Source organism: Dipodomys spectabilis, unplaced genomic scaffold, assembly GCF_019054845.1.
Source record: "Dipodomys spectabilis isolate Male_0828 unplaced genomic scaffold, ASM1905484v1 ptg000002l, whole genome shotgun sequence".
Lineage (NCBI taxonomy): Eukaryota > Metazoa > Chordata > Mammalia > Rodentia > Heteromyidae > Dipodomys > Dipodomys spectabilis.
This window is the reverse complement of record NW_024870679.1, coordinates 15337024-15350193: the sequence shown is the minus strand read 5'-3', so window position 1 is coordinate 15350193 and position 13170 is coordinate 15337024. Positions and strand designations below refer to the sequence as shown.

Genomic DNA, 13170 nt, shown 5'->3' with positions numbered 1-13170 from the left:
CTGAGAACAGGCGGTACACCAGCGCCGGCTTGGCTCCCGGGATATAAGGAAGAAAGATAAAATCTTTTCCTGAAAGAAACTCAAGCCTAATGAGGGAGAAGGTTGCAGTCAACCAATCACAGGGTAGAATGATGGGCTATGAATGATGGGCTATGAATGACAGCTAGACCAGTGGGCCCTGGGAGCCTGGGGATCTGAGACAGCCTGGCACACTTCCGGAGAAGTCAGGAAAGGCTGCCTGTGGGAGGAGACTCCAGAACAGAGGGAAAGTGAGCCCAAATTGGAATCAGCCAAAGAGGAAGAAAAGGAAGGAAGGTCAACTGAGGCCCAGGGAGCAGGGAGTGTGAAAGGAGAGAGAGGGGTTCCCTTTGTCTATGGCTTTACATCATTCAAGTGCTCCAAAAAGACATGGCTAGCAGACCCCACTCTATATAATTAAATTGGAATCTCCAGAGGCAGAGCCTGGGCATCAGCATTCTGTAGAGAGTGCCCAAGAACTTGAAGGAGTTGCAAGCCACCGAGAAGAGTCACATGCGGGCAGAGATAAGTGGTGGTAACCAGATCATCTGCTCTGCTCTGTAGTATGATCGCTTTCCAGATTTCCTAGCACCTGGGACTTTCAGTGCTAAAACCAGAGAGCTCTGGGCAAACACTGTAGATAGGGTGCTAAACAGAAATATGACATGGATCAGACTGTACCACTAAAAGATCGATGACAGGGAAACAGAGAGGGAAGCAGGAAGATATAAGAACACATTGAATCTCACAAAGAGCCCGGGAGGCAGCTTGAATCCTCATTTTGCTGGAGAGGAAGCTGAAGTCTAAGAGGAACCCAGATGAGATCACACAGACAGAAAGCACCAGAACCTGGAGTCCCTTCGACTTTCCAGCTCTAGCCCAGGGTTCCTCTAGGAACATGATGGGCCGCAAGAATAGCTCATCAATCAGACCTGGCACTGGGAGGTTTACAGTGCCTTCCACATGTTCATGCTTGTCTTGTACAGCAGGAAGAGCAAAGGTTATTGCTCATCCTCATTTGTAGTTCAGGAAACTTAGGCTCCATGAGACTACTTAACTCCTCCGAGGGGTGGAATAGCTATGAAACCCCAGATCATCTGATTCCACGACACTTACCAGGAGAAATGAAGAAACTAGATAGCATGGATTGTAAGGTCTGGGCCAGAGAACTAAACTCTGGCTGCACTGACAAGAAGTAAGCAAAATGACCTCATTTCCTAATCCTGTCCTGGAATCTCAGAGCACGGGGCAGAAGAGAGTTTATATTTGAACCCCAAGGGGTTGCAACCTAGCCTTCCTAGATCTCCTAAATTAAACCATCCCACCTCAGGATCCATCCCTGAGATCAGGTCCAGCTGATGTGGGCAAGAGAAACACATGTACATTGAAAATACCAAGAGTGCCAAGGCATAAGAAGGTAATAATTTTGAAAGAAATGGAATTAGTTTTCTTAGCTCTACACCATAAAATTAAAGAAAACAGAGAGATGACATTGATCAAGGTACATTGCATTCAGTAACTGCTTTGTTAAATATCTACTCCTTCGTACAACTAAAGATAATTTTTTTTTAAAAAAGAAGAAAATAGAGGGTTTTCTTTAGTCAACAATTCTCTTGAAAACAAGTATTTATTACTCAGCCTAATATTGTTCAGTCCTTAAATAAAATGAAGGACGCACACTGAAGATTTTGGATCAATGTTCACTTGTTCTGGACCAAAGGAATGTAAGTAATGTTTATAGTTTTGTAAAGGAGGGTGTCTAATTCATAGACTTGCCACAACCGGAGACCAGAAGCCTACGTCCAGTTGCTAGTATTTAACCCAATAACACTTCTGTGGGGAGATTGGATGGGCAGCGGGCGTGGGCAAAGAGATTTTAGAACTGAACTGCTAGAGTCTATTAACAAGACAAAAAGGAATTACTTCTGGTTCTTCTTTAGCAAAGCAGGGTAACTGTTAGTTAAATCGATGATATATATGACTACAAGTGTACAACTTTACCAATACATAGAAATAAATAATGGTTAAAGAGATAGAAATGCTTACTGCCCCGATTTATTACATACCATATATATCTATTAAATTATCATAATGTACTCCATAAAGATGTATACTTATTATGAGTTCATTTTAAAGACCTGTATATAGAGAGTGTTTGCAATCAGAGTCAATCAAAAATTCATTTTCTAAAATAAAATGCAAAATTATTTCGGGCAATGAAAGTTGTTCAAAGCAATTCCCCTTTGTGACACATACATAGACTGTTCTAACCCATCTCGCTCATTGTGTGGGAAGGGGCATTGCTCCTTCTTGGTCCTTTGAGGCTAAGCCACAGCCCAATCACAATGGCACAATGTCAGGACACAGCAGTCCTGAAGATTTCTCGCCTTAGGGCAGAACTTTATGCAGTGGGGGAATTGTTCTGTGGCTGTCCTGTCCAATATGGTAGCCAGTAATCCCACAGTCCACAGAGCACTTGGAATGAGACTAATGTATCTGATGCAATGGACTTTTAATTTTAGATAATTTAAGTTTGAATACCACATGGAGCTGCTGGTTGCTCTATTGAGCAGCTCAGTTCTACAGAGAGTAAACTCTGAGGTCAAGCCATGTTTTCTCCATTGTAGTCCCTGGAATAGTATTTTCTCATGATCGTGACTCATCAAGTGTTTTCTGAATTGAATTAATGTAAACTTAGGAGCCCAAAATGCTGTAAAAAAAATGCAGCTGTATTACTGTGCTTTCACCATAATTAATTCTAGGTATCTCAGAATCACATGGTAACCAGTAGAAATTTATAAACTGATTTTTTTTTTCCTGCTGTGTTGTTGAGAGTGTAACTCTTGAAATAAAAAAAAGTGAATATAAACAAGTGCATTTTTTAAAAGAATGTGATTTCCTGAGCTTGCTCATTCTCTTTGAACGCTCACGTCTGCAGGTGATATCAGTCCTGGAAGAAGTGGCTGATGTTTTCAGTGATACTGTTGACCCTTCGATGACGTGAGCTCCATCCTGACTGGTTGAGCAGGCAGCTGATTCATGGTCATATTTCCTGATGTGTCCCTCTAGATGAGGACCTTGATAGTTTCTGGGAATCACAAAGCCTAGGTGGTTTTCACGCACTCATTTTTATTCCAAATCATCCGATCCCCCCTTTATTTTTCTCCTTCATCTTGGGAAATAGCATGGCACAGAAACTTAGTGTCCAACAGAGCTGAATACCACCCCCTTTTGCAGTTTTCTAACTGTGGCTTCTGCTTCTCTGGTTGTAAAAGTGAGATGTATCTGACTTCAGAGATTTCTCCTAAGGATCACATTGGACAACATTTGCAATAGAATCAACAAGTGACTCATTATAAGAACGAAGAGCTGAGCTGGGTACTAATGGCTCACACTGAAATCCTAGTTACTTAGGAACTGAGATCTGAGGATTGAGGTTTGAAGCCAGCCCAGGCACCAAAGTCTATGAGACTCTTATCTCCAGTCAATCACCAGAAAACTGGAAGTGGAGCTGTGGCTCAAAGCCTTGAGCAAAAAAAGCTCAGGAATAGCACTGAGGCCCTGAGTTCAAGTTCCATGACCAACAAAAAGAAAAAAGCTGATTGCTGAGGTAAGGGTATAGCTGGGTTACGATGCTGGCCTATCACGTGCCAGGCCCTAGTTTTGATCCCAGCATGGCAAAAACCAAAACGGAACAAACCCCTGGTGCTTACATAAGGCTTATTCTGAGCTCCAATCTGGGCAGAGGGCTTACCTGGCATTAATCCATTTCATCCTCCCAATAACCTTACCAGGTCAGTCATCACAGTCACCACAGGTGCACTTACAAAGTACCATGAGGTAAACTTCCTCTAGAGAAAGTCTGATTTCCACTGCTGCATGCTTTTCACGAATAGCGCAGACCTAATAAATGCCATTTTTATTGCTGTTTTGGTGACATATTTCGAACATTAACAGAGTCAAGTGACTTTTAAGTCCCTGCCAGCTTACTTTGCATTCACGACAGCTGTTCATCAGGAGGAAGAAGGCAGTAATTACTCTCTTTAAATGATCTGTCTGGGAACCCAACCACCCTGAGCTGAACAATGCTGTGGACAGATGCCAAGGCCTAGGCCCACCTGGGCAATGGGCGTGGAGGGGGTGCTGGGTCCTAACCCACGGGTGTTCACAAGCTGCTCATTGGCTTTTAGTCAGACAACTGTGCCCAGAGGAAAGTGTTGTAAAGCCAATCCAGACTGGCATCTTCACTAGATGTCCTTGAGGGCCAGGCTGAGCAATTGTGGAAGCCACTGGACATCAGCCAGAAGCTCCGAGGTCAAACTCTGGTGATGATTCATGACGTAGCTTGCAATCTCCTGAGCAGGACACCTGCCTCAGAGCAAGTGACCTCATTCCCCATTGGTGTCTGTGCTGATGTCAGAAGCTAAAACTAGCGCATGTGCATATGCGGTATGCTAGAGGTCCTGGATTTTGACGTGTTTGGTCTTGTAGAATCAGCTGGTCAGTTTTAACCCACTGGGTTGAATGAGGTTGTGACCCTGCCTTGTGTCTGGTCCTAAAGCTATGTGGTTCTACACAAAGAGAAACAACAAGGCCATGGAGATAAGAGAACAATGTAGGTAGATAAGACTGAATAGTGTGTGGATTCCAACATAAACCCAGCACTGGTGGCTGGGGAAAGAATTTAAAAGGCCTCTTCTCTGAATATAAAGTTGGTATCTTATGGCCTCTGAGGTAGACCCTCACTGACATCAGTTAGAATGGGCCTCGGATGGCCAAGAACACAGCTGCTCTAGGCCACCCTGGGTGGGCAAGAGCCACCCCCATTTGAAATCCACACAAATCTCCAGTTCCTTCCTGGTTGTTTGGCTGACACTTGCCAGGAAGTAGAGTTCACCTGGCGGAAGGAAGGGCCGGGCCTCTCTCCGGCGCAGGCAGCTGTGTTCAAGACCTCTGGAGAAGGCAGGCATTTGTTGACACAGCTAAGTCAAACACCACCTTGGGGGAGAAGCCAAAGGAACATCAGGCTTCCTTCTTCAGCGGGAACCTCTCTGCCTCGAATTCAACCCCATTAAGTAATAGATCCATGAAATTACCTATGAGTGGGCAGCAAAGTCCGTTGGGGGCGGGAGGAAAGCCTCTCTTTTTGTTTGAGCTGGATAATCAAGGGGGCTGGCAACCCGGGCTGAGCTGTGCATAAGCAGCCATATTTTGACTATTAGCTCTCAGACACATGGTGGGGAGGTCTTGGGAGAAAAGAGAGGCAGTGAACCTTTAGGAGATGGGGCGCTCTAATCCTGCCTCTCACACTCATCTTTCATCCTCAAGCTCAGGCAGAGAACAAAGCGGCTGGTGGATGCCAATGGTGGCCTCAAGCAGTCCTGCTAGTGTTAATGCAGACACCTGCAGCTCCTTCTGAAAAATGCCAATGGATGTGGGCAAACATCCCAGAATTAATTTCCTGGCAGATCTAAAGTGTAACATTCAAGATTTATTTCCCACTACATGGAAAAAGCCACTGAATAGACCAACTCTGGGCTGTGTGGATTGGTTGCGATGGTGGGTTAGAGGCCGAAGGTGCTGGAATAAATTTAATGTGCATAAGGGATCACGAGCAGACATCTGAAATAGTCACCCATAGACAGCGAGGAAACACACAGCAGGGCTTGAAAGATAAAGGGACAGGAAATGCACAGTGATTTAAACAAGAATGTCTGTTTGTAAAAATAAATTAAATCATGAAACGAATAGAAAGGCCGAGTTAGAACACAAAGATGTGGGGTGAGCTAGAGCTACTTGGTGATGCTTGCTCTCTGAGCCCCATGGGAAATGCTGTCATCTGGCAGGCAGGTAACTGTGGGGAGCTTTAACTCAACAAGTTTCTGATCCAACCATTCAAACAATTCTGGGAAGTGGTAAGGACAACAATGGACAACCCCATAGGCTAGATACTGACCATTCGGACCACACTGCATCACACACACACTAGTGTTCAAGCCCCACTAGTAGATGCCACCTGATGTGAAGCTGGGTGTCAGCCTCATTTTTTTTTTTTTTTGGAAGTGAAATGGGGATGCTGTGACCAATCACAGAGCCCCATACCATAGGTTCTAGAAAGCGTATCTCTTCAGCCACTGCAAAGCACGCTGGCTGACTCCAGACTCCGTTGTTTCTCCCTCCATGCTACGGTTACAACTCTGCCTACCTCATTTCACCTGGTCCTTCAGGTTCTTACTTTGCACTTGCCTTATGCTCTTCCTTCTGCCTAAACACGTCTCTTTCTGCCTTCCTTAGCCAGCAAATATGATCCTTCAAGAGCAACACAAATGTCATTTTCAGCTGAAATTTGTGTACTGTACACCACTGCAGTTCACCCAGGTGGAGAAGTCAAAAAGAAAAAGAACATCATTTTGGCCCTTGAGCGGTTCAGGTCGGCGAAGGTAGGAGAGCGCACGGACAGCTAGCTATCCACACAGGTCTGGAACACGGGCTCGACGTCCTGGAGTGTGGATGTGGGTGTGGTCAGGCAGTGGAGGGGGCAAGGAGGGACAGGTACAGCTGTGGAAGCCTGGGACGGTCCTAGAGGAAGTGGAAGAGTCATGAAGGGACTAGACAAGGAAGGACTTGACATAGAGAAACGTGGAGTCCCTAAAGAACTGTAGCCCTGGTCATGGGGAGTTGGGGTTTTAGAAAGATCTTGCTGTGAAAGCTGAATAGGAACAGCCTGGAGACTCCAATGACCAGCTAGGAGAGAGGGGCCAGCCCTTGGTGAACACAGGGCATCCATGGAGAGGGAGAGGAAGATGGCATTTAGGAGATAATGTAGAGATAGAACTGGCAGTTCTTGGAGGCTTGAACTCAGGCCTGGGCACTGTCCCTGAGCTCTTTTGCTCAAGGCTAGTGTTCTATCATCTTGAGCCACAGCACCACTACCGGTTTTCTGGTGGTTAACTGGAGATAAGAGTCTTTTGGACTTTCCTGCCCAGGCTGCCTTTAAACTGTGATCCTCAGATCTCAGCCTCCCAAATAGCTAGGATTACAGGTGTGAGCCACCAGCACCCAGCAGCTACAGTGTTTTGAATTTGGATTCTTACTTCATCAGACTGATACTGTTCAATGCCATGCTCATCATTCATCTCTTTGCATGGAGTGGAAACCTCTAGAGAGTCATGGGTTAACAGTCTTTAGCAGGTTTATCTAGCTGCATTCATACAATTGTCCGGCTGAAAGAAAGAACTCAAATATTTTTTTGGTTCCTACTTTAGTTATTTCCAAGCTGGAAAGACCTATGCATAGGAATGCCTCTTATCTTGAATACTACAAAATAATCACTTTCTTCACGGGGCTCATGATGTCATTTATCCCATTACAAGGGAAAGAAGGTTTTCATCAGAGTTGGACAGGTTCAGAATTTTGGATCTCCCACGTACCTTCTGTGGAGCATTGGGTAGCAAGTCTTTTCAAGGTTCTATAGTGTGTATGTGTGTGTGGTTGTGTGTGTGTGTGGTTGTGTGTGTGTGTGTGTTTGGCAGTACTGGCATTTGAACTCAGGGCCTTGTGCTTACTCTCCACGTGCTCTACCACTTAAGCCATACTCCAATCTTTTTAACTTTAGTTTTTCAAGTATAATCTTATATTTCTTGCTTAGGCTAGCTGGACTGTGATCCTCCTATTACATGCTCATCACCTAGATATAATAACAAATATATTCCACCATATATTTGCTTGCTAGGTTTTTGCCTGTGCTGGGCTTGAACCTTGATCCTTCCAATCTCCACCTCCCAACTAGCTAAGATGACAGACATAAGCTGGGCAAGCTCTGTTTTTTAATTCTATATAATGACTGCAATTATGCCTAGACTGGAGTAGGTAGACTGAAGTGTTGCATGAAATGACATGTACATGCATTCAACATAGTCCTGATTCATAGCAGGGTCCATGTCTCTTCTTTCTACCCTGACCCCAGCCTATCCTCTGAGTGCATTTTCCTTCCTTGGCCCAGTTCTGATAGGCTGAAGTGGCATAAGATAGGGCCATTGTCTGTGAGTTGCTTAGAGTCTAGTTCATGGCCCTTGAGATAGTATTGCTTTCATAGTATAGACTTCTGCACTCTGCTTAACTGGCCCCCAATTTCTCCCTAGATGCTCAGTGCATTTCCAGAGCGAGGCAATTAACAGAAGAAAGCAAAGGATCAATAATCAGCAAACATCTACACTTCTACAACAACTTTATCCTATGTTTCCCCCCCCTTCTTAATCTAGCCTGAAAAATACATTCTCTGAGAACATTCTGATTGAGTTGTGGTGGCCCAGAGCCAGAAGTTGGCAAGGTGTGGAGGAAAAGTAGTCAAAAGAATTTGGCTACTGATAATTCCACAAGATAATCACCATGCAGATAATAAAGAGTTATGTACACATATTAGTTGTGTGAACAGCCAAGGAAAAGGAATTAATGAATGCATTTTTCCCAGGTAGTTATTATTAGTTAAAGTACAATTTTATGCCTTGATCAGAGGTATTTTCATATTAAATCCTGGCTGAATTCAGCTTCCTGATATGAAATTTAAGACCTGAAATTCAAATATACTATGACATAACAATACACTGTGAAAACTAAACACTATTTTATTTGTGTCAGGACTAACCTTTGGTTAAACAAAGAAATCAATCAAGGGAGAGGGGTATGTATACTTCTTTTAACCAAAGAGTAGTCAGAAGAATAATTTATTAGTTTTTTCTAATTGTGCTTTTCTCCCAAAGCAGCATATGTGAATAGAGACACATTAGATCTGAATATAGATGTACACATGTGAGTTTAAGATAGCTAAACAAAAAGGTATTTATTTCTATGAGGCTTCATTAGTTCTCAGTCCCCTCGGGTTTAGAGAGTGAAGAAAAGGCATATGGAAACTCTCTTCCTACCAGTGAGAGAGGTGAGGATCCCCAAATCTCACCCTATCCCTTTCTTATTGCCTACTTTCTAATCAAGAGGGGACCAGAAAAAGATAGAACTAGGTATGAAATGAGTACAAATATAAAAGCCCCTTACTTACTGGGGAGTTGATCTGAGGATAAGAAAAGTCCTAGAGCCAATCAGCTATGGTCCATGAGAGCCCAGCATGCTGCCCAGAGCCATCATCTTCCTGTGTCTTCAGGAATGGTCAGACATGGCCCTGACACCAAGCCAAGTCTTCCTATTAGCCAAGGCTCAGCAGCTCTGAGCTTATCATATGATGAACTCTATCATCCCCACCTGACAGATAAGGAGCCAAGGGTCGGTCCTCACACGCATTTACTCACGTGCCTGGCTAGTAAACGGTGTGGATGTGCTACGTGTGAGCTTTCTCTCTCCTTTCTCCTCTCTCTTTCTTCCCCTTTCCTCCCTCTCTACATTCTCTTTTCTCCCTCTTTTTTCTCTCTTCTATCTCCCTCTACCTCTCTCCTCTCTCCATTTTCCTCTCTGCCATTACTGGGGCTTGAACTCAGGACCTGGGCACAAGCTCAAATCTACCACCTGGACCACAGCTCCACTTCTCACTTTTTGGTGGTTAATTGGATAAGAGTCTCACAGGTTTGTCTGCCTGGGCTAGCTTTGAATCACAGTTCTCAGATCTCAGCCTCTTGAGTAGCTAGAATTACAGGCAGGAGTGAGGCACTGGCACCAGGCTTTTCCCTTCTCTCAATTTGTCCTCAACAACTTGAGGGATCTCCCTATTGTTACATGGGATTTTATGTAAGAAAATGGAGCCCTAGCGGTAGCACTTGTCTTTCTCAGAGAGACATGGTGATAAGCAGAAGAGCTTCTTTGTCTCCAAGCAATTGCCTAACACCAATGCATAGGGTGAAGTGATCCTGCAGAGATTTTAATCTGTTTAGTAACCAAAGACTCTTGAATCACCCTCATTTCCTGTAATGTCAAAACCCCTAGAGGTTTGCTCTTAGTACTCCAAGTTTCTATTATTGCTCAATGTCACCACTGAGTACCACACTGACCTGGGTGACACAATCCTTATATTAAGGAATTCATTTGCTTAATGACTTTCCTATAAATGGTTCACTTTCTCTGTCTCTGTCCCGCTCTGCCTCTCTGTCTGTCTGTCCGGAATAGGCAGTGGTGATGGCATGTAGGCTGGCCATGAAAGAAATATTTAGGTCTCCTTGGTCGAAGTCCTGTGCTGCCAGGCTGCCTTGATCTCCCTCAGCAGCAACACATTCCCTTCCCTGTCCTGGAGGGACCTAGACAGCCATTGGGGAAGAGCTTTTGCGGCCTGGGGGCGATGGAGGGATTCTCGGGGTGGGCTGGGGATTTTCAAGGCTTCTCTGGATGTCCTGGGCCTTAGTGCACTCATAGAGAATCCAGGGTGCGTCATGTGACATGGCTCTCGGAGCATGTGCCCTGCTAAGTATGTGCACTTTCCAGTTCCTGGCTCCTATTCTCTACTCCCCAAAAGCCAGAAGATCAGATCCCACAACAACGTGCCTTCATCTAAAGGTCTCATAGGAATCCCCAGGGGAGCCCACTGACCTTTGGCCACAGTGACCTGTGCTGAGAGACCCTGGGCAACACCTGATTTAGCCACTTCATGATCCCTAGAGGAACACTGCTCAGGACCTAGCCTGATTTAGATAAGGCTTGTTTGTATTTTATTTAAAAGTTAATATTCAAGCTGGGCACTGGTGGCTCGTGCCTGTAATCCTAGCAACTCAGGAGGCTGAGATCTGAGGATCCTGGTTCAAGACCAGCCAGGGCAAGAAACTGCATGAGACTCATTGCCACTAAACTACTCAGAAGTGATGCTGTGGCTTAAGTGGCAGAGGCTAGCCCTGAGCACAAGGAGGCTCAGGGACAGCACCCAGGCCTTGAGTTCAAGCCCCAGGACCACAAAAATAAAAATAAGTTAATATTCATTAAACATAATAGGACAATGCTTTGTAATGAGTTAGAACATTGATTTTCCTAACATGTCTATCAGGTAAGTCTATCAGGCTGAATTTTAAACTATGTAAAAGGTACATATATATGAAGTAGCTGTTGAGTACTTGATAACCATACTAAGTACAAGCTACCTGGAAAAAGATTTCTTTAAGAAAATAAGGCCTTCAAATCATGATACAAATGTCAAGCAAAAACAAGGAATATTCTTGATAGTACCTGACAATAACACAGATACACACACACACAACCAGAATTGTAAGGACCACTGAATGACATTCCGTGAGAGCCAAGGAATTGCTTCTATCTCTACTAACACCTCTCCCTCCATACTCCTGCCTATATTAAGAGGATAGTGGGTGGATAGTAGTGGGTTTGGCCAAGCTCATGTGCTCAGCAAGTAGAGGCACCATGAAAAGGTGGCGAAGCCAATTAGGCGATGCTGTGTATGTAACTAGGTGAGTTTGAGACCTGCTTAGTAGTTACCAGAACTCTGGCGCTGCTCCTGCGATGCCTGGCATCTTCTGCAAAACTACCTAAGTGGGTATCTGCTGCAACTTCCAGGGTTCTGGAGAACGCAGGTCTAGGGAAATGCTGGTGGCTCCAGGGCTGTAGAGAGACTTTGAAAACAGCCAGTGACATCTAAAGCCAGGTTTTTCCCTCACGTGTTATTCTTCTGACACAGAGGCCTGGGGTAAGATGGCTCCTTCATGTGGTTCTCAGCTTAATCTCCTCTCCTTTTGCCCCGAGCTCTTCTACCTCTCCATGCTTTTAGATGACCTGTGGCCCAGGCTCAGCCCATGGCTGAGTGTGAGCTTTTGAAAATGACCAAAGCTGACTGATGCTGAAGAAATGCAGTCTAGCTACTCAGTCAGAAAAGGACATATTGACTTTGAACTTGGATGAGGGTCTGAGACGTATGGAGAGTGAGTCAGGGAGCATGGAAGAGGAAATTATTAAGCGTAAGTGAAAGCAGTAAGGGATATTTGAGGGCTGAGTCTCCAAGAATGAGTGGATAGGGCTGGGGCTGTAACTGAGTCTTATAACACTGCTCTTGCACTTGCAAGGTCCTGGTTTTAATTCCCAGCACTGCAAAACAAGGCTAAATGAGGAAAGGGAGAGTCCACTTTAGGCTTTAGGAGACAAACATTGTGTTTCAATCCCGTCTCAAGTAAGCAGGCCTCTTGGTCAGAGGACCCCACCCCAGTAGAGTGGCCAATAGGAGACCTCTCTGGGAGTATTGCATGTGCTAGGAAACGCCCTTCTCTCTTTCTGTGGAATGTTTGGCATTAGGATGACCACTGAGGGTTGTCAGCAGCTGGGGCCCCACCAGACACAGAGAGGCACTGGCCAAGTACTTTGGGGATGGAGTCATTAGGATTTCAAACGTGAGAGCGAAGCTAGCAGATGAGCGTTCGGAATGTAACTCTGGTTATCTGAGTACAGAAATGCTCAAGCCTATAGACTCTGAACCCTGGAAGCCAGGGAAGAAGCTGCTAGAACAAGTTGGTGAAGAGAGGACAAAGTTTCTCATCCTCAGAGAGCCCATAAAGTAAAGAGACAGGGTTGAGAGACATTTTGAAGGTAGAGGAGACACAGCTAGAGGAGAGGGGGAGGTGACAGGGAAAGGTCACCAGGGCTGGCTCTGAATTCAGGCACACCCACACTTGGGTTCTGCTTTGCGACTCCTAACAGCGATGGGATCTTATTCAGCCTCCTTAAGCCTTGGCTCCGGCCTCGACATACTGGCAGTAATAACAGTGCATACTTTATGGAGTCATTGGAGGATTAAATGAAGCAAATATATGCAAAAGCATGAAGTATAAGATTTGGCGCCAAGTATCACTCAATAAATGACAGCTCTTTGTGTGTGTATGGGAAATGAAGAAAATGAGTGTTGACCCTAAGTTCCCTCGCTGGAGAATCTGAGCAAATGCCGATTGACATTAATCAGGACAGGAACTGCAGGAGGTTAGGTTTCATGGGGAAGGAGGACATGAAGTTTGGTTTTGAATGAGTTGAGTGGTCCGATGTGTCAGTAGGACTTGAGGACAGCTTGCCCGGCTAGCCACGGCCTCAAGCCTCGGCCAACAGATGATCACTGAAGCAATGACTGATGGGAGCGCATTGAGGACAGACTTGTGCTACAAGCAGGGAGGAGCTGGCCAGAGCAGTCATGGAGGAAGGACGCATGGTAAGGAAACTAAGTGTGGAGGAGCC

General features: G+C 45.1%; 1 protein-coding gene across 1 annotated transcript in view; it reads right to left on the bottom strand.

The window, feature by feature from the left end:
- Abca4 (ATP binding cassette subfamily A member 4) overlaps window positions 1-13170 on the bottom strand; it is a 127959-nt gene that overhangs the window by 69765 nt on the left and 45024 nt on the right. The gene's annotated exons all lie outside the window — the stretch shown is intronic.